Genomic DNA, 21,389 nt, shown 5'->3' on the forward strand with positions numbered 1-21,389 from the left:
TAATGTCCTAGTTGTCCTACACTCGAATGTATCTAAAGGCGTGCTTTCGTATTCGTATTCGTATTCGTATTCGTATTTGTATTTGTATTCGTATTCGTATTCGTGTTCGTATTTGTATTCCTATTCGTATTCGTATTCGTATTCATATTCGTATTCGTATTCGTATTTGTATTCATATTTGTATTCGTATTTGTATTATTCCTAGCTGTACTTTGGTATTCGCTCTGTTCCTAACTGTACTTTCATATTCGGTCTGTTTCTTACCGTGTGTTATTATCCCTTCACTCTCGTAACCACGGGGAGTCGTAAAGTTCTAAGTTTAATGTTATTATTCCTTCACTCTCATAACTACGGGGAGTGGTAAAGTTCTAAGTTTAATGTTATTATTCCTTCACTCTCGTATCTACGGGGAGTATACCAAGAGCATTTTAAAGTTTTATGATTCATGCTTTCAACAACAATGATATGGAAATTCATTTGTGAAATATAAAATATAACATTTTAAAACGAGTTTCACAAATAATATGTGACAGTTTACTCTACAAGTTGAACGATTGGTTAATACAGTTTTTCCGTGTTAAAAACATACGAAATATGAAACATTTCAAATGAAATCATAAGTTTGAGTACAAGATTTCCTTGTATTTTTGCTTGTATTCTCCCCCTGAAAACATTAAAAACATGGAAAAAGTAGGGGTATGAACTCACCAGACGAGAATTGTGTCGGTTTGGATGCTAAACGCCAGTTTGAGGTTTAAACGCGTGCGAGGTTCCTATGTAATATGAAAAGATACACATTTGTATCTAGTTAGGCTTTTTACTACTAATTAATTGAGAATATACACTCTGAGACGCGAAAACACTTAAATACAAGTGTTTGGAGTGACCCGGGTGACATCTAGGGACGTATATGGCTTGGATATGGAGTTTACTCTTCAAGAGTAAACTCATAAGAGAGTTTACAGCCCTAATGACCCACTCCCCATGAGTTTACGGCCGTAAACTCATGGTGAGGTGTTCTATGGTGCTAAATGGCCTTATAACATTTGAGGGTTTATGCTAGGCTTAAGGCATTGGAATGGGTTTTGAACATCCTAAGGACCATTTGAGGAGTTTACGGCCGTAAACTCTTATGTTCCATGACTTAATGTGTTTTGGTGGTCCTAGGTCAATCACAAATGATTCTACGTCATTTACAATCCATATGGTGAATTTAGGGCATCATTTGACTAAGATATAGGAGTTTACGGCCCATGAACCTATCCTTGGGGGGTTTACGGCCATAAGCTCCTATGGGGGTAGTTTTAGCATGTTTAAGGCCCTTAACTTGATTGTGGTTGCTTCTAGACTTTATTCCAAGGCTTATGGTGTGTTTAAGTGGCATCTTAACACTTTAAAATGAGTTTACTACCCAAAAAATGGTGTTTACGTTCCAAGCATGTGATTGGGCTGTAAACTCATGTTTACACCCTAAATGATGAGTTCAAGGTGTTCTAAGTCCAATTTGGTAAGCCCCTAAGTCATGTCTAAGCTCCAAATGAGGTTTGGAAGGGTTTTAAGGCTCAATCCCCCCCCCCCTTTGCATGTGTTCACGGCCTAAGGATGTTCCAGGGCCGTAAACACATGTTTATGGTCCTATTTCATATATTAATCACTAATTTGAAGGCTAAGGATGTTATACTAGGAGCTAGGATAGTTACCTTGATGATTTGGAGCTTGAAATGAGTGATTTTGGATCAAGAACTTGGACTTGAGGAGAGAGGTTAGAGAGAGAGAGAGAGTGAAAAGGCTTCAAATGAGGCTCTCTTAACTTTATATATGGTTAAAGTTTGGGACACGGTGGAATTCTACCCGATACTGATGTTAAGCGAGGCTTTTGGTCGCACCCGATTAAGTTGTCGTAACCCGATATGGTTGAAACTAAAATTTTTCTAATTACTAGATTGGGGCGTTTTCATGAGTTTCTAATATGTTTGGACAACCATTAAGTCATAATAGCAAACTCAGAATTAATGACTTAATTTAGAAACGAAACGTAAACAATTCAAAACGACGAATTTTTAATGACGGAACGGGCTACGATGACAGAACGAACTTCGGGTTGTCACAAAACCCTAGAGTTTTAAAAGTTAAAATTCTACCCTTATACTATTATAATGTTAAAGTTTAATACTTATATATGTGTATAAGACAAGTCAGTCTTACCGTTAGTAGGAATCATTCACGAACCCGGTCTATTAGGGGGGTAAAAGGTTACTGCCTATAAAATGGCAGTTTAATGGGTGTCCACTCTCACCTACAACTTCCTTGACCGGTGGAGGGTCGTTAGCCGAACAGATAGGATAACACACTAATTCTCCCTCATTAAAAGAATAATGATAAAAATATAAAGTAACTAAACTTTTATTAAATTGTTAATCTTAGTTACTTTAGGAAAATATGAAAATGGTGCTAACCCATGAAATTGCACTTTGCACCTTGTTAGGTCGTTAGTGGAGCGGGGGTGGTTAACCGACACACTAATTTGGGACTGACAGTTTGTGGCAAAGGGTAGGTTGATGTTAATCATAGATCAATGGAGCGTGTGTGGTTAACCGGCAAATTGATTAGGTGATCTGTAAAATTGGGTGTACCAAGCTAATTTGCATGGTTATCCACACCTTTTTTGTGATCCTCGGCATCCCAGTCACAAACTTGAATGACACACTCGAGATTTAAACATTCCATTGAAAATTTCAATGAATATCAAAGATCTAGGAGTTTCAAACCAATTAAAACTTAATAATCTATTTCGTTTTTCATGGTGGAAATTGGTAAATCGTCATTTTCCTACCTTCAAATATTTTATAATTGGATTACGTCATCCCTCTTCGCAATTGTAAAATATTGTATTGGGTACTAGCCTTAATATTTCGGTTTGGGTGTTATATTAAGGACTTAAATCAACTAACTTGAATTTCTCCCTTGTAGATGTCTAGTTCAGACAACTATGGTCTTCCCGAATCTGTTGGAAAAAGCTTTTCACATGAAGATGATATTCCACAATATCATGCTTCACTTCCTCCACCTCCTCCAATGATTATCCCTAACCCACAAGTTCATAGAATTGAAAAGTTCAAGGTCACTCAAGCCCTACTTGCAATCAAACATGAATATAGAAGGTCTGTGTGTACTCGCGTCTTGGAGATGAAGTCACACATTGACAGGTTGAGAGTATTGGGTGTTGTTGTCTCGATGAAGTTGGATGTTGATTGGGTTCTTCAGTTACTATATGACATATCGTGACATGACCCTTATCGATCTTACCTATTTGCTAATTGCGGCTGAATCATCAATGATTTGGCGCAATGCTAAAGCAAACTTGATTAGAAGATCTACTCCCCAAACTTCCATCGACATTGACAATGGAAACATTGGAAGTCCATAAAAGTATTCTCTTCCCAATAGGAAGGGATCGGCCATTGTCAAATCGGTTGACCAAATGGTAAAGAGAAAAGCTAAGTCTGAGATTGTCCCGTGTACCATTCCAAGAGAATCTGTTTGCTTTTATTGCCAAGAGAAGGGACATTGGTTGCGAAGCTTTCGTATCTACTTGAAGGTGCATAAGGAAGGTAAAGTCAAAAAGTTTGACTCTGCTTCAGGTAAGTCCATTTTCTAACTCTATTAAGTTCCTATTTAGAGATTCTTAATACATGATGTGACATGATCGCATTTCGATGTTCTGTAGGATCGAAGAAAAGAAAGGAAGCTTGAAAGAAGAGTACGTTGAATCTGATCGCGAGGATGGATTACAATCGCCTGGTTCGATGATCAGATTTTTGAGTTGCTGCTTAGGAATTATGATAGATTGCTTAGAAATTTGTAATAGCATAGTTTTCATTTGTGATTTCATTGTAAGGAAAAAGTTTTTCCGCATTTTATAAATAAATAAAATTTTGTTTTTTATCTTATTCTATAGCTCCTTGCAATGGAATTTATGAAAATTGATATTTGTATATTTCTATCGTTAGCATTATGGATTTGATTCTTTCGTATGTGGTAGTGTCAAAATTTACCAAATAAGGAAAGATTCTCATCACCTATGTTTCAGTTGGATAGAAACTTGGAATTATGCAACTTGTATTGTGTGATGAATGAGAACTTTCATCTTTGGTAAAATTAAGATTAATTCCTTGTTCACATGTATATGTGAGTCAAGAGAAGGACTAGGGGATCATGTACACTTGGTTGTGCATTGGTCCAGGTCCACCACAGAGAAAGATAAGACTGTTCGTCATGATTTACTAAAGCTTAGTAAATAGAGTTATGCTAACAAGTTTAAGTATAATTTCTGAATCATTGAAAAAGTTTCAATGTACAGCAGGACGAATAAGAATAATCAAATTAGTCAGAAAGATAAAAGTTTTCTCCAATCTGAAAGGATGGGAGAGTACTTGAGTATCGTGTTTTGTAATCATCTTAATGATTATGAAAACCATATCACAATTTGATCCTCTAAGCACGCCTTAGTGCATTTGTTTGGCTAAGAAGAAGAATCAGGAATTGTTGAAATGGTTAAATCAATTAAGATGAATCATACTTCGTTCCAGAATCAAATCTTAGAGTCATATACTCCAAGATTGTATATTGAGTGACATATCAGCAAATGTAGAGTAAAATGTTTTCTGCTCTTGAACATTTGAAATTGGTAAGTTGTGATGTTTTGGATAAGACAAATACCAACTAAGACCAATTGTGTGAAGTGTCTATCTTGATAAGAAACCGCACTAACTCTTGAATATTTGTTTTTCAAGTAATGTTTCTTGACAAATAGATTCTTATATGTCAAGAGGTTAGTGGGAGTCTTAAAGGTCTTGAAATATTTCAAGAACTAATAAAGAGGAAACTTATTTTTAATCACTAACACACGGGTTGAGGTTTATAACCTATCGTGTTGACATATTCTTGTTTATGTCGGCATTCCAGTTAAAAGTTGACTATGCATGTGAGTTCTATGAATTGTTTGCATAACAACCTGGATGAAATGGCAGGCCCTTGTGCTGCCATGTGGCAAGAAATTAAGATTGAACATGTTCAGTACATATGAGTTCAGATTTATCACTAACCTTGTCTTAAGATTATGGTTATGACAAATTCACATGGATAGGAACACATACACCATAAGATCTAAGTGTCATAAGGTTTCTCTCCAATTCATGAAAATGATTGTGAGGAAATGCTTTCTCTAAGTAGATTTTAAGAGTTAGCAATTGTGCTATTTGCATTATAAAATTTGTTTATGATTTCGGCATCCCTCTTCATAGTTCAATTTATGAGAAATGGCAAATAAAGTTTGGACATTTGGAACTAATTATTGTAAGTTCTGAAACAATTTAGACACACATATAAGCTTTCTAATTAAAGGTATGTGAGCTTAGATAGAGGCTTATCAAAGCATCTCGTGTTAGAAATCTGAACTTTGGTATGAAAGTCAATAAGTATTGATTTCTAGAAGTCAAGTTCATTTCTGAGTACATGTCGAAGCTAGTGGGAGCATAAATGTTATAATTGTTATGCTGGTGGGAGCATAATTATTATGTTAAATGTTATAAATTAGCAATGTTAATTATAGAAAAACAAAGTTTTCAATTCGTAAAGTTGTAGGGTTGAAAAGTTGTTTTGCTATATGTCACATCCCAAAACCGAGAACGACGAAAACGTTCTGGGATGGAGGACGTCATGTATGCATCACAACAAATGTAAAGTAGTAAACAAGCAACAACATCATCCATTGCATTAATAGTATAATTTTAGTTACAAGTGTTTTCTTTCATAGTACAAGACAACATGATAACTGATCAAAATAAAAGACGAGTCTTGATTGCTCCGTCTTCTCTCAACCTTGCATCGGCACCTGTCTATTTGTAACCTGAGAATACAAGTTATTTTGAAAGTGTAGGTCAGCATTTAAGCTGGTGAGTTCATAAGTATTTAATGTCATTGCTTTGATTAGTTGATATGAAAGACTGGTGAATGATTGATGAAACATTTAGTATAAGTATGAAAACTCTAGAAAATCCCATATTTCCTACTAGTATAAAAGTAGTCTTCTACCAAGACCCGAAAGTTTTGAAAGTACGCATCACTTGAAAATGTGACGGTTTTTCCCTGTTTAACTATTATTATAAAACTATAAAAGTAATAATATAATAACTTATGTTGTATCCTTTGGTACTAAGATACACACGGCGTGGAAACTCGCCGTAAACAAATCAACCGTAGACATCCGTAGATGTGCATTTACCTCTGTTGCTAACAGTTGGGTTTAGGAATAGTTAGTCCCTTAAGTAAGGATACACACAGCGTGGAAACTCGCCGTAAACAGATCAACCGTAGACATCCGTAGATGTGCGTTTACCTCTGTTGCTAACAGCTGGGTTTAGGAATAGTTAGTCCCTTAAGTAAGGATACACACAGCATGGAAACTCGCCGTAAACAGATCAAGCGTAGACATCCGTAGATGTGCGTTTACCTCTGTTGCTAACAGCTGGGTTTAGGAATAGTTAGTCCCTTAAGTAAGGATACACACAGCGTGGAAACTCGCCGTAAACAGATCAACCATAGACATCCATAGATGTGTCATTTATCCTCTGTAGCTAATAGTGGTTATAGGAATGGTTAGTCCCTCAAAGTATCCTTTGGTACTAGGATATAAAGTCCAATTCATCTCGTCGATTATGTGATTGTATCACAAGGTAAAAGGTGATCTATATAACAGTATCTACACATATCATATGTAATAGTAACTCGTCATATATGATCTATGTAAATGTACTCATCTAAGCGTATCTAGGTAAACGTATTCATGTAAGCGGAATCTCTGTAAGAGTATCCCTTCATATAGCATGTAGTCTAGACTCATGAATGAACTGACTCTGGTGTAATTTTTTTTAGTAGGGATAATGTTTTGTATACCCTAAACTATTCCTATAATAGTTTACTAGAATCTAATTGATGAGTGTCCAAGTAGGTTTATACACCCTTGTTACCCAAGAGTATCGGAACTGAATTAACTGATGGAACATTTATGACCATATATGTACACATGATATATAACTAATATTTAAACGACCTTCGAAAGAGTACCCAATATCCCACCAGACCACATCCAAATCGAGGAAAAGGAAACAGGGTGGATAGCCTTCCTAAGTATTTTAAACATTTCTTATATATCTATACATATAGAGAGGCATGCAATTTATAATATAAAAGCATAAAAGAAGTTTTGTAAAACTTTTGAAAAGTTTAATAAATAAGAATTTATGACTTGATGTCAGTTTATAAATCGGTTAGAAAGACCGTTTGACAATACAGTTTAAGTGTGAGAAAACCTTTGTTTGAAGCACAAATATAACAGTCTCAAAAAGGAAACCTACAGTTTGTAATACAATTTCTAAAAGTGTTTCAACATGTAAAAACGTTTGTGAAAACTATTTGAAGTATCTATGAAAATGTTCGTTTATTCTTGTATATGAATGTATCTCCTTGCAATAGTATTTCTAGTATATAAAAGTTCGTGATGTTCTCACAAAACTATACCTATTATAGTTTTATAAAAGTGTGTCTCATTTGTATAGTAATCCCTAGTGAAATGCCCACTTGTTATGAAAGATATAATTTTTGTAGTGCCTAAGATGGACACATATACATACAGTATAAGCAGTGTGTTTGATTTATACATAAATAACAACACTTTTCATTTCAAAAGATATGATGTTATCGTGATACATTTTGCATACGAAAGTTTCCTTATAATAGTTATAAATCACATGTGATTCCGTTGATAAAAAGTGTATAATGAAACTTTATATAACATACGATAATTATCGTGTGTTTTACTTGTATTCCCCCCCCCCCCTTAAAAGCATATAAAAATATTTATAAAACATTTAAAAGTGTGGATTATAGGGGTATGAACTCACTTGATTGATTGAAGAAAGCGAGACGAAAACCGAGCAGAACTTCTACTCGAGAAAGCGGATCTCTCGAGATTCTCGGGAATCTCGGGAGCGTAAAACTTCATTCCATACTTGGCTATGAAAACCGGGACTTTAGGATGGCTCCGAGGGTTGAAACGCAGAGCTTCGGCGCGAGAAGGGAAGGAAATTAGCAAATATTGTCGGCACCCTCGCACCCTTTATATAGGGGCTGAAAGCCTGGCGTACGCAGGGCGTACGAGACGTCATGGATGACCGCATCCTCGGTCGAAGCATCGGAGCAACGTGGACGAACCAGAGCCTAGCATCCGAGTATGCTGGGCGTACGAGGGTACGCTGGGCGTACAAGGGATCGGACCGCTGACTCACTCTTTGGATAATACCGGGATTTAATTAAATTTATATTTTAATTAATTAGTAAACTTCAAAAATTCATATCTTCCTCATACGAACTCCGTTTTCGACGTTCTTTATATCCACGCAAAGGTGAGACTACGATCTACAACTTTCATTTAGACTCCGTCGGCAAATCTTGACTTTATTTTTAATATTATATTATAATAGGTCGGGACAGGAAAAGTCCATTAAAGTTTCATAACTTCTTCATCCGACGTCCATTTTCATCAGAATTTTTACCGTTGCGCTAGTATTGTTGAGTCCTTCGATTCTCATTTAGATCGTGTCAGCTAAAAGTCTCTCGATCTCTATTTCGAGTTTTTAGTTGTCTACTGTTATATCTGTAACTTAGAATAATCACAACTTCCTCATACGAAGTCATATTTGGATGTTCTTTTTATGCAAGTTTACGGTTTAATGATATCCAAAACTTTTATTTAGATACCTAAGGCTAAAAACTATTGTATTGAAACTTCGCATTTTACGTCTATCAGTATTGCCGGTTTTGCCGAGAATCTTCGGTTGGTCATAACTTCTTTGTTATAACTCAGATTTTTGGGTTCTTTATATGTATGAAAACCTTGATACGATTTCTACTACTTTATTTAACCCAATTAAGATTTTAGGAAAGTTAAATTTTGACCTAAATTTGACTTGCGTTCCATCATATTGCCTTGAAATATCGAGTTGTCACACTATAATTAAGGGAGAGGAACTTATACTTCATTTCAAATCTAAAAGCTTAGATTGTGAGATTTTTAATAAAATTTAGTCAAGGACATATATGAATGTTATGTTGAAAAGATTCGACATAAGGAAATTCTATATATGGAAATGTTAATTGCGTTCTCAAATTCGATTATGATTACGACATCCCACTTCATAGTTCAAATTGTAAGAATATGGCAAATAGAAATATAATAACAAAAGACTGGTCAAGTATCACGTCTTTATGTAAGACATTATGAATCGTGTCCCATATGCTTCAGATATAGGATCGATTTTATATGCTATAATATTCATGTTTTCTAATTTTCCAAATGCCTAGGGCATTAAGAGGGAAAAAGGACTAGAACCAGATATGATTAAAGTGGTTAAACAACTGTCAAGGACAATCTAAGGTTCACTAAGGATTGGTTGCTTATGAATAGTTGAAAGTATAGTAATGAATGGACCATATTGATATAATTTTGAATAAATAGGATTCTATTAAGAATAGATAGTCATATGGCAGTTATGGAAAAGTCTCCATAATGGAAGTTGAATATTGAGAAACTTATAAAATTTTATGCAAGAAGGATGTTCAAAGGAATGTACTTTGAATTTGAGGCTTCACTTCCTTGGAATTGTCTTGTAACAATTTCCAGTAGAAATTTTTGTAATATCGTTGGTCAAGTCTCTATGACTTTTTTGTACCTAGACATTACAAAAGAAATCTTTGCATGATAGTTTAGAACTAACACATTCTGATAGTGGCAAGAATTTGACATTCTTCCACTTAAAAATTTGGAATTGTGAAATGAGTTTAATTGGAAATGTTATCAAATTGATTTATTTCACAAAGTGAGGAACATAGGTAAACATAGTGTGGATGCTTGGAGAATGGAATAACTATTATTTTAATTCAAGTATTAAGTTGATTTTTTCGAAACATTATACAATGAATAATGAGTAATCAGTATGGTGATTAAATAAAAGGTGTTTTATTTACGCCCACAAGTTTTGGGGCCATATAGGATTAGTATTATTCTTGTGTTTCACTTTGTATGTTTTGACTTCCAGAATAATAAGATTATTCAAACAATCCATAGTCGATCAGACTTTGGAAGTAGGTGTGAAAGAAGACTGTCATGAGTTGGCTTGTACGATTGTCTAAGGAGTTAGGCATAGCAACATGTTTGCTACACCATTCATGAGTACTTCTGAAATTAGATTTGAGTATTGGATGCAACCCGCGCTCACTTGAATCACTTCATGGATTTTATCACGAGTGATCGTGAGACAATAATATCATATAAATCTTCAAACCTAGATATATGAGTTGTTGACTATGAATTGGTTGTACATTGATAGTACAAAAACGCATCGGTAACTCGATGTTATATAACGTGTTGTTGTGTATACTTCAATGAATAGTTAGTACAAGCATACAAGTCGATTTGTTCCCTTTTATCCTAAGAGGATTAAAAGCGATATCTTGGGCCCCCCGATGATTATGTTTTGACTTATGTGTCGGGCCCGATCAGAACTAAATTGACGTGTTCAGTTGTGTTCTATGTCAGACAAATCAGAAATTGGGAAACAAACTGTTGGACAATAAGTACGACATTGTTCCATGTATTTGTCCACCTATTATCTTAAGAACAGAGGAGTATATGATCCCTTATCTAAAGGATGCAATACTGACTGGGTCAGAGTTGACAGTGGCTTTTGGAAGCTTACGATTGCTAAGTCAGATCCTGAAGTGCATAGGTAGCTATAGTTATTAAACTTATCCAAGTGGGAGACTGTTGGATTTGGTGTCTAAGCCCATAACTATAACTGGTATGTACTTGACCTGATAGTAGCATGGTCCTTTAGGGTTGCCTTCACCAGTGAAATTTGATAGGATGGCTTTATGAGAATAAGTTTATTTATGATTTATTAATATATTATAAGTATAATACATTAATATGGTTATTTAATTAGTATTTTCCAAGAATTAATTTGGAATTAATTTTGTGGTCAAAAGAGACTAATTAAATATGGAGGATTGATTATGTAAATTAATGATATATATAGTATGGGCTAAGAGACCCATGATTATGTATGTGGGCTAAACCAATGATATAACCCATGGATAGTCTGTGCAGGTTAAACCCATGGATCAAGGGAATGTGGAAAGTCATGGATCATTGGGGTTTGCAAAGTGTAATCCTAGCACTTGCCACAACTATAAATAACCCCCTCCATGTACCAAAATCGGTTGCACCAACCATAGAGACATGGAACTTATTCTATTAGAACCTCCTCTTGCATATTGGTGTTTGTGAACCATTAGAGGCATCAAACTTGAGGTGCTCAAGTTTCCAAAGGTCAAGAACTCTACCCTACTCAAGAGGTAGGCATCCTAACTCTGTTTTGAATATATATAGCTTCAATTATATGCTAGCTAGGTTCAATGCTTTAGAAAAATGATAATGAATGTATAATTAGAGAAAACATAGATCTAAAGCATTTAGGGTTGCATATGCACTTAGGAAGTGTTATAGTGCTCAAAACCCAACAACTATGAAATGTACTCGCTCTGATGTGACCTTTGCTTTTAGCATGGTCAGCAGATATCAGGGGAATCCTGGTAGAGCTCACTGAACTGTGGTAAAGAATATTCTTAATTACCTATGGAGGACTAAGGACTGGGTCCTTACCCTCAGTAGGAGTGATGACTTGTGAGTAACAGGGTATAGTGACGCCAACTTTCAGACCGACAAAGATAATTTTCGCTCTCATTCGTGTTGGGTATTTACCATAAATGAAGGAGCAGTAACATGGAAAAGTTCCAAACAGGAGAGTGTAGCTGATTCAATGTGCGAAGCAGAGTGCATAGCAGCAAGCAAAGCGTCGAAGCAGGCGATATGGATAAAAAACTTCATCGGAGACCTTGGAGTTGTACCAACTGTAAAGGAGTCTATGGAGATTTTCTGTGATAACGAGAGTGTCGTCGCCTTAACCAGGGAACCAATGGATCATGGCAGATCCAGGCACATCAACAAAAAATATCACTTCATAAGACATCGAGTAGAAGAAGGAGTCCTCGTAGTAAAGAGGGTATCGTTGGAGGAGAACCGAGCATATCCCTTTACGAAGGGACTAGATAGGGTTAAGCACTTGCAACATGCTAGGAGTATTGGGCTGAAGGACGATATTAGTTTCAGTGATTAGATAGCTATTTAGAAATTTGTAATAGATAAAACGTAATTGACATTTGATGATTGAATAAAAAGAGTTTTATTTATGAGTAAAGTTACTATCTTGTGTCAATCGTTTACTATTGTTTAATTTTGTATGTTTTGACTTCCAGAATAATAAGATTATTCAAATTTTGCACAGTCGGTCATACTTTGGAAGTAGGTACTGAGGCAAGACTGTCATGAATTGACTTGTAGATTGTCTAAAGTGTTTAGACATAGCAAACGTTTGCTACAAAGTTCATGAGTGCTCCTGAAATAAGATTTGAGTATTGGATTAAACACACGCTCACATGAATCACTTCATGGAATTTATCACGAGTGATTGTGAGATGATAATATCGTATAGTCTTCAAACCAAGATATATGAGTCGCTGATTACGAGTTGGTTGTGCATTGATATTACAAAAATGCATCAGTAACTTGATTTTATAAAACAAGCTGTTGTGTATAATTTAACAAGTAATTAGTACAAGATATAAGTCGAAGTTTATCTGTACCTTTTTTGCTAAGAGGATTGAAAGCGATATCTTGGGCCCCTCGATGATTTTTTTTGACTTATGTGTCGGGCCCGGTCAGGACTCAATTAATGTGTTCAATTAAGTTCTATATCAAACAAATCAGAAATCGGGATACAAATTGATGGACAATAAGTATGATTATGTTCAATGTATATATTTTTCCACACGATATCTTGAAGAACAGAGGATTATACGATCCCTTATCTAAAGGACGCGTCATAATTCGATGGCGGCTTTTGAGAGCTATGATTGCTAATCGGATTTTGAAGTTTCATTGGCAGTTATAGTTATTAGACTTATCCAAGTGGTAGACTGTTGGATTAGGTGTCTAAGCCCATAACTATAATTGGTATGTACTTGACCCGATAGTAGCATGGTTCATTTTGGGTTGCCTTCACCGAAGCAATTTGATAGGATGTCTATTTGAGAAAGAGGTTATTTGTGATTTATTAATATATTATAAGTATAATATATTAATTGAGAAATCATATTATTTAATTGGTATTGATCAATAATTAATTTGGAATTAATTTAGTGATCAAAAGAGACTAATTAAGTTAACGGGGACTGATTATGTAAATATGTGATACATATACTTTGGGCTAATGATCCATGATTGATTAGTAATAGACTAAGCTTATGGGAGAGTACATGAAGTGTTAGTCCAAATGAATTATTGGATCAAAAAAACTTCATCAGAGACCTTGGAGTTGTACCAACTGTAAAGGAGTCTATGGAGATTTTCTGTTATAACGAGAGTGCGGTCGCCTTAACCAGGGAACCAATGGATCATGGCAGATCCAGACACATCAACAAAAAATATCACTTCATCAGACATCGAGTATAAGAAGGACTCCTCGTAGTAAAGAGGGTATCATTAGAGGAGAACCGAGCATATCCCTTTACGAAGGGACTAGATAGGGTTAAGCACTTTCAGCATGCTAGGAGTATTGGGCTGAAGGACGATATTAGTTTTAGTGATTAGATAGCTATTTAGAAATTTGTAATAGATAAAACGTAATTGACATTTGATGATTGAATAAAAGGAGTTTTATTTATGAGTAAAGTTACTATCTTGTGTCAATCGTTTACTATTGTTTAATTTTGCATGTTTTGACTTCCAGAATAATAAGATTATTCAAATTTTGCACAATCAATCATACTTTGGAAGTAGGTACTGAGGCAAGACTATCATGAATTGACTTGTAGATTGTCTAAAGCGTTTAGACATAGCAAACGTTTGCTACAAAGTTCATGAGTGCTCCTGAAATAAGATTTGAGTATTGGATTAAACCCACGCTCACATGAATCACTTCATGGAATTTATCACGAGTGATTGTGAGATGATAATATCGTATAGTCTTCAAACCAAGATATATGAGTCGCTGATTACGAGTTGGTTGTGCATTGATAGTACGAAAACGCATCAGTAACTTGATGTTATAAAACAGGATGTTGTGTATAATTTAACAAGCAATTAGTACAAGATATAAGTCGAAGTTTATCTGTTCCTTTTTTGCTAAGAGGATTGAAAGTGATATCTTGGGCCCCTCGATGATTTTTTTTGACTTATGTGTCGGGCCCGGTCAGGACTCAATTGATGTGTTCAATTAAGTTCTATATCAAACAAATCAGAAATCAGGAAAAAAATTGATGGACAATAAGTATTATTATGTTCCATGTATTTTTTAACACGATATCTTGAAGAACAGAGGATTATACGATCCCTTATCTAAAGGACGTGTGAGAATTCGAAGGCGGCTTTTGAGAGCTACGATTGCTAATCGGATTTTGAAGTTTCATTGGCAGTTATAGTTATTAGACTTATCCAAGTGGGAGACTGTTGGATTAGGTGTCTAAGCCCATAACTATAATTGGTATGTACTTGACCCGATAGTAGCATGGTTCATTTTGGGTTGCCTTCACCGAAGCAATTTGATAGGATGGATATTTGAGAAAGAGGTTATTTGTGATTTATTAATATATTATAAGTATAATATATTAATTGAGAAATCATATTATTTAATTGGTATTGATCAAGAATTAATTTGGAATTAATTTAGTGATCAAAAGAGACTAATTAAATTAACGAGGACTGACTATGTAAATCAGTGATACATATAGTTTGGGCTAATGATCCATGATTGATTAGTAATAGACTAAGGTTATGGGAGAGTACATGAAGTGTTAGTCCAAATGAATTATTGGATCAAAAGCCTAAGTGTATGGATTAGGGTTTACAAATGACCTTTGGAATTCTACACTATATATGTAACCCCTAAGCCCTAAAATCGACACAAGTGCATTCTAAGTAGAAGCTAGCCGATTTTTAGTGCCTCCAAGCTATCTCTCACTGTCCTCCATTATTCTTGGTGTTTGTGATACATTTGAGGCATCACACTTAAGGTGATAAGCTCTTGTAAGGCCAGGTTCTACAAGCTACAACAAAGAGGTATTCATCTAACATGTTTTATGTTTCAATTATCAAAGTTGTATGCTAGTTAGGGTTCATGCTTTGGAAAAATGAAATTACACGTATAATTAGAGAAAACTTAGATCCAAAGCATTAGGGTTGTATGTGCAACATAGGGATGTTATAGTGCTCAAAACCCAACAAAAGGGTCTTAACACATGCATGAGTCAATAAACACCTCCAAGCTTGCATTTTTATGAACAAAGGGACCCCAAAATGCCCAAATCTACAAGGTTAGACTTCTAAAACGACCCTAGCTCACAAGAACCAACCAAAACGGACTAAAATGGCCACAAACAAGTCCAAAAGAAGATCCATACAAGGATTTGCCAAGATAAGATCTTCATACCTTAAATGACTTGCAAAAGGAAGGATAATTCTAGATCTCTAAGCTTCCCACCAAACAATGAACCTTCAATCTTCTTCTATCCCTTCAAAATGAGTAATAAAACACCAAATTTTCTTCTCAAGAGCTCAAAGACACAAAATGATGGCTAAGGATCGATATTTAGGGTTTAGGGCATATGGAGGCTGAGAAGAGGTCAAGTTCATGGGACTTAATGAGCTTTTGTAGGGGTTAATCCCTAAAAATTAGGGTTTCAAACTGGCCAAATTATGCCCACCATAATCCTCGTACTCCCAACGTATAAGGCTTGAACCCGCGGTCACACCTCGCTATTACGTTAAGTGTGCACTATGGTATCCCCCGCATACTAGACACAAGGACCAAAAATGCAATAACTTAAATACGAAGGGAAAAAAGGAAGCATACCGAATTCAAGTGTTACAATTAGACTCAAGATTGGGTTTTTTTAAGGGAATGTGGCTGATAAGGAATGTCCAAGGGAGGCATAAGGTGAATTAAATAGGGGAGAAAACCCTTAAAATTAGGGTTTTGAGGTTGACCTAGGACGCCCGGTGTACCACACATACGCCCAGCATACTAACATGGATTCTATGATCCGTTCTCATGAGGGACCAAATGTGCAAACCCACATGTACGCCCAACGTACAGGACGGAATGTGCAACTCAACCACAAGGTACCAAATGTGCAAACTCAAATACGTTAAGGACTAAAATGTAAATACCTGATAATCGGATGTTACATCTCATTTTATGTTTTGGGTTAAAACCAAAAAATCTCCTCTTCTCTTGAAAACCAAACATAACGGTGGATCCTGGAAGGAAAAGTTCTTTTTTGTGAGGCGAGATTCTATGGATGGTGGGGATCTCTTACCTAAAGCTTGGGTTGAAAATGGTAGGATCTTAATTATTGATCTTGAGGAACCATGAATTTACGTTTCTTATTTTGTTGATTTTGATGTAGGTTAGAAGTTTGGTGAAGCTTTTCCTGCTGCTGAGGATATTGAAGATAAGGTGAGGCATTTTCTTGCTTCACCTGTAGATATCAGATCATTTAAACTCGAGTCTACTATTCTTCAAGAGGGTTCTTCTACCACAACTTCGATGGCCACTGGTAAGGATCATTCTCGATGCTTTTATCTATATTATCATAAGGATCCTGAACTTATGGGGATCATTCTTAATGTGTAGAATCCAAAAACGTTCACTCTAGTGCCCGATTTGTCTTATATGAACTTGAAGATGACATGTCTACCGGTTTGCTCATGGTAAAGAAGGAAAATATCCCTCCTTCACTTGCTCCCAACAAGACTCAGCTCGACCTCACTGTGAAGACCCTGACATCTCACAATAGAAAACCATCTAATGCTTGAGATCTTGAGAACTACTAGACAGAAGAGGCATTAAACATGCTGATCTTCTTCTCCCAATCAATGATTACTCTTGTGTTCTTTTTCTTTTAGTTTTATTATCTATTTACTGTGGTTCCTCTTAGGTTGTTGATCACGTATCCCTATCTAGTGAGGATCTCAAATCCAAACTCGTTCAAACAGAGCATGCTTTGAAGGAGAAAAGAGGGAGTTAAAAAGGAGCTCTAGCAGAGAGTGGACAAGTTGTTCTTGGAGAGCGCTAAAAAGGAAAAGGAACATGTGGCTGCAACGGATGACGTGATTGATGAAGTGAGGATGAGTGTGGTTGTTGTCGTCTGGGAATCAAAGATCAAGCTTGCGGAGGATCTCGAGAATGCGGGATCATGGAATGTAGCAGGATGGCATGAAGCTTTAGTAAAACTAATTGTTAATCATGTTAGTGCCGATCAAGATCTTGAAGGGTAGCAGCAGAAGGCGGGTGAATGGGAGAAGGTTCTGGGCAACGATAACCAATCCACGGCTTAGCCTTGTTTAGATAAAAATAGTTTAAATGCTTTTCATTTGAAAATGTAAGACAATTAAGAACTTTGTTTTGTGGGGTTGGTGTGCAGTCCTTCTAATGCTATGGTTGTTTTATATTTCTATCTATATTGTTGACTTAAATGCTTTTTATGATTATAGATCTTTTGAGGATCCTTACTAAATAGGATCCTAATGAGTATGAACTCTTAAGATCTGAATACCCTGAAACGGTTAGTAGTCAACATGGGATTTTAAAATAGTTAAGATCTTAATCATTAAGTAGGAAAAATTATTTTTAAAGGATAGATAGAACCTGACTATCCTTATGCTTTGTGACCTTTAGACTTAGGAGAAGTCCTTTAGTATGATATGGGAAGATCCTTGCTTTAAGAGTTCATCAAGGAGGATCCTTGATTGGTCCTAACTCAGTGAACTTAGGAGGGATCCCTCTTAGGAATCAATTGGAAATAGCTTCAACTTGGAAAATACCTGAGAAAAACTCTTGTTTTGCAATGTGATAACACTTAGAAAATCCCAACTTTAGACAACACGTTGGTGTCATAACACTTAGAAAATCTCAAGGGAATATCTCAACCTGAGATAACACGCCAATGTTACAATCTATAGTAAATTACTAGGGAAATCGCATTTCAAGGTAACACGTTAATGTTACAAATCTCGGTAAATTACTATGGAAAATCCCAATTCGTATGATAACATGTCAATGTTATAAACCTTTGGAAATTTTCTGGCGGAGATGCCAACATGAGATAAAATGTCAATGTTATAAACCTTATGTGTTTTCTGGGGAAGATCCCAACTTGAGATAAAATGTCAATGTTATAAACCTTATATGTTTTTTGGGGAAGATCCCAACTTGAGATAACATGTCAATGTTATTAACCTTAGATTCAAACTTTAGGATCTTAACTTATGTTCAGAAATAAGAGGGTTTCCATGTCACTGCAGCATAAAATGATCCCCTTATTCACATCCCATAGTTAGATATCGTGCATCCAAGCGAGGTGTAGACACCTTAACTCGTATGAAAGAGGAAATTAACTATTTAAACCTTAGAGGGGATTGGATACCCTTATCCGTAGGAGAAATGATTATTCTTTATTCGTCGTTACTTTGACATTTGTGTATTGTATTCGTGAAGATCTTATAATGTTGTACCTATTAGGATCCTTGTATATCATGATCCTAGGATTCCTGCACGCAACAAAAATTAGCCTGGGTGGGCATTAGTCTTGCTAACGCCCCTCTGATGCTTAAGTTAGTCATGATTTTTGGGAGAGTAAATAACAATAATAATGAAAAAAAGGGTAAAAGGTAAAGAGTTTGTGTACTTTGAGTTTGTTGGAAAATGACTAATCTCACTTACATGAAATAATCTTTAAGATGTGTAGCATTTCAGGATCTTGGAAAGACATTTTCATCGAGGGTAGCTAGCCAATATGCCCCCTTTCCTGCTTCAGCATCTATGAAATACGGTCCTTCCCATTTAGGTGCCAATTTACCAGTATTATGATCCTTGGTAATTTGGAATGCTCTCCTTAAGACCAAGTCTCCTATCTGGAATCTTCTGTCTTTGATATTTTTGTTGTATGATTTGGGGATCCTATGTTGATGGGCAGTGATGCAAATATTGGCAAGATCCATGAGTTCATCGATATTTTCAAGATCCTGGGCTAGGATCGTATCATTGTTCTCTTGATCATGAGATAGATATCTTGCTGTTGGGATCACCACTTCAGTAGAGATCATCACTTCGGCTCGGAACACCAAAAAGTATGGATTTTGGCATGTGGCTACTTTGTAATTAGTCCTATCTACCCATAGGAAGAAAAGAAGTGCTTCTGCTCATCTTCCTTTCTTTTCATGTAGCCTTTTTTTTTCAAGTTAATGAATATTATTTTGTTGCTAGGTTTTGCTTTGACCATTGGCTAGACGGTAAACGTGGACATTATCATTTTGATTCCCCAACTTGTGCAAAATTCCCTAGCCCTATTCCTTATGAATTGGGATCTGTTGTCACATATAATTTCGGCAGGGATCCCGAACCTGATCAGGATATTACGTTTGATAAATGACACCACCTTCTTATCCCTTACTTGAACATAAGCCTTAGCCTCGATCCACTTCGAGAAATAGTCTGTCATTACCATCATGAAGACTTTTCCTCCTGGTGCCTTAGGTAATTTTCCTACTATATCCATCCCCCACTTCATGAATGGCTAAGGGGAGATGATAGGATGATCTAAAGGTTCCACTGGTCGGTGTATGATGTTGTTATGTCTTTGACAAGCACCACATCTTTGAGCATACAAGAAGGAATCTTTCTTCATGGTTGGCCAATAGTATCCCGTCCTCAACACATTGGAGCACAAGGATCTGCCCCTAATGTGGTTACCATAGCATCATTCATGTATATCTTTTAGGACTTACACAACCTCATGATTTTCTAGGAATCTAAGGTACAGTCCTTCCATGTATTTACTGTATAGCTTACCTTGGATCATCACAAAATGTGAGACCCTCATTTTGAATGACTTGCCACTTTTTTCTTCTTTCGGGATGGTACCATTTTGGAGATATTCCATAATGGGTTGAATCCAAGATCTTGAGGATGGAGAAGGATCCTTGATGTTAGGATCCTAGTGAGGGAGTTGAGGATGAGGATCTTCAATTGTAGTGACGCTAGTTGTTACCTCGTCATCGTCAGGATCCTTCAGTATTTTGGCAGAATCCACGATTGTTAGGATTATCAAGTGGATTATCGGGATCCTGGTTTCTGGTGGCATCCTAAGAGAAGATCCTAGATTCGCTAAAGCATCCACTTCAACATTGTCTTCTCTAGGAACTTGGCTTATGCTGAATGCTTCATATCAGAGACTAAATTTTTCAGGATCTGGAGGTATAGTGCTAATCTTTCTCCTTTTACTACATAGGATCCATTAAAATGGTTACTTATTAATAAGGAGTCAACATAGACCTAAAGATACTTGATATGAAGATCCTTGGCTACCTGTAGTCCCATGATTAGTGCTTCGTATTCAACCTCATTATTGGTTGCATCAAATTCACCATTGACTGCCTAGGGTAGGATGTCCCCATGTGGTGAATTTAGTATGATCCCTAGTCCAGTTCCTATTAGGCTTGATGCTCCATCTGTGAATGGTGTCCATCTTCTTGTGTTTTCTTCTTTTAGGAATCATTTAGTTTCTATCTCTACTTCTGCTTGTAGATCATTACTTGAGTCATCCATAAAGTCCTCCATTGCTTGGGATTTTATCTTGGATCTTGGCTCATACTTGATGTCGTATGTGCTTAGCTTCACAGACCAGTTTGCCATCCTTCCTGATATTTATGGTTATCTCATAACATTCTTAATAGGATAATTAGTTCTTACGTTTATAGAATGTGTTTCAAATTAGTGTCTTAATTTCTTGGAAGTAGTTACTAGTGTAAGTATACGTTTTTCAAGGTTAGAGTACCTTATCTTAGGATCCAAGAGATTTTTACTTACATATTAGATGGGATGTTGGTCCCCATTAAGATCCTTAGCTAAGATTGTACTCACCAAGTTTGAGGATACTGAAAGGTAGAGAATAAGTGGTTCCCTATTTAATGGTTTTACCAATAATGGTGTTGAAATTAGGTATCTTTTAAGTTCGTAGAAGGCATCTTCGTGCTCCTCACTCCACTCAAACCTTTTATTTTTCATCAAGATGTCCTACAAAGTGTTTCATATTTGTGAGGATCTTGAGATGAATTTGTATAAGGTTTCCACTCTTCCTGTTAGTCTTTGAATATC

Source organism: Lactuca serriola, chromosome 7, assembly GCF_051521515.1.
Source record: "Lactuca serriola cultivar US96UC23 chromosome 7, Lser_US96UC23_V15, whole genome shotgun sequence".
In the NCBI taxonomy this organism is placed as follows: Eukaryota; Viridiplantae; Streptophyta; class Magnoliopsida; order Asterales; family Asteraceae; genus Lactuca; species Lactuca serriola.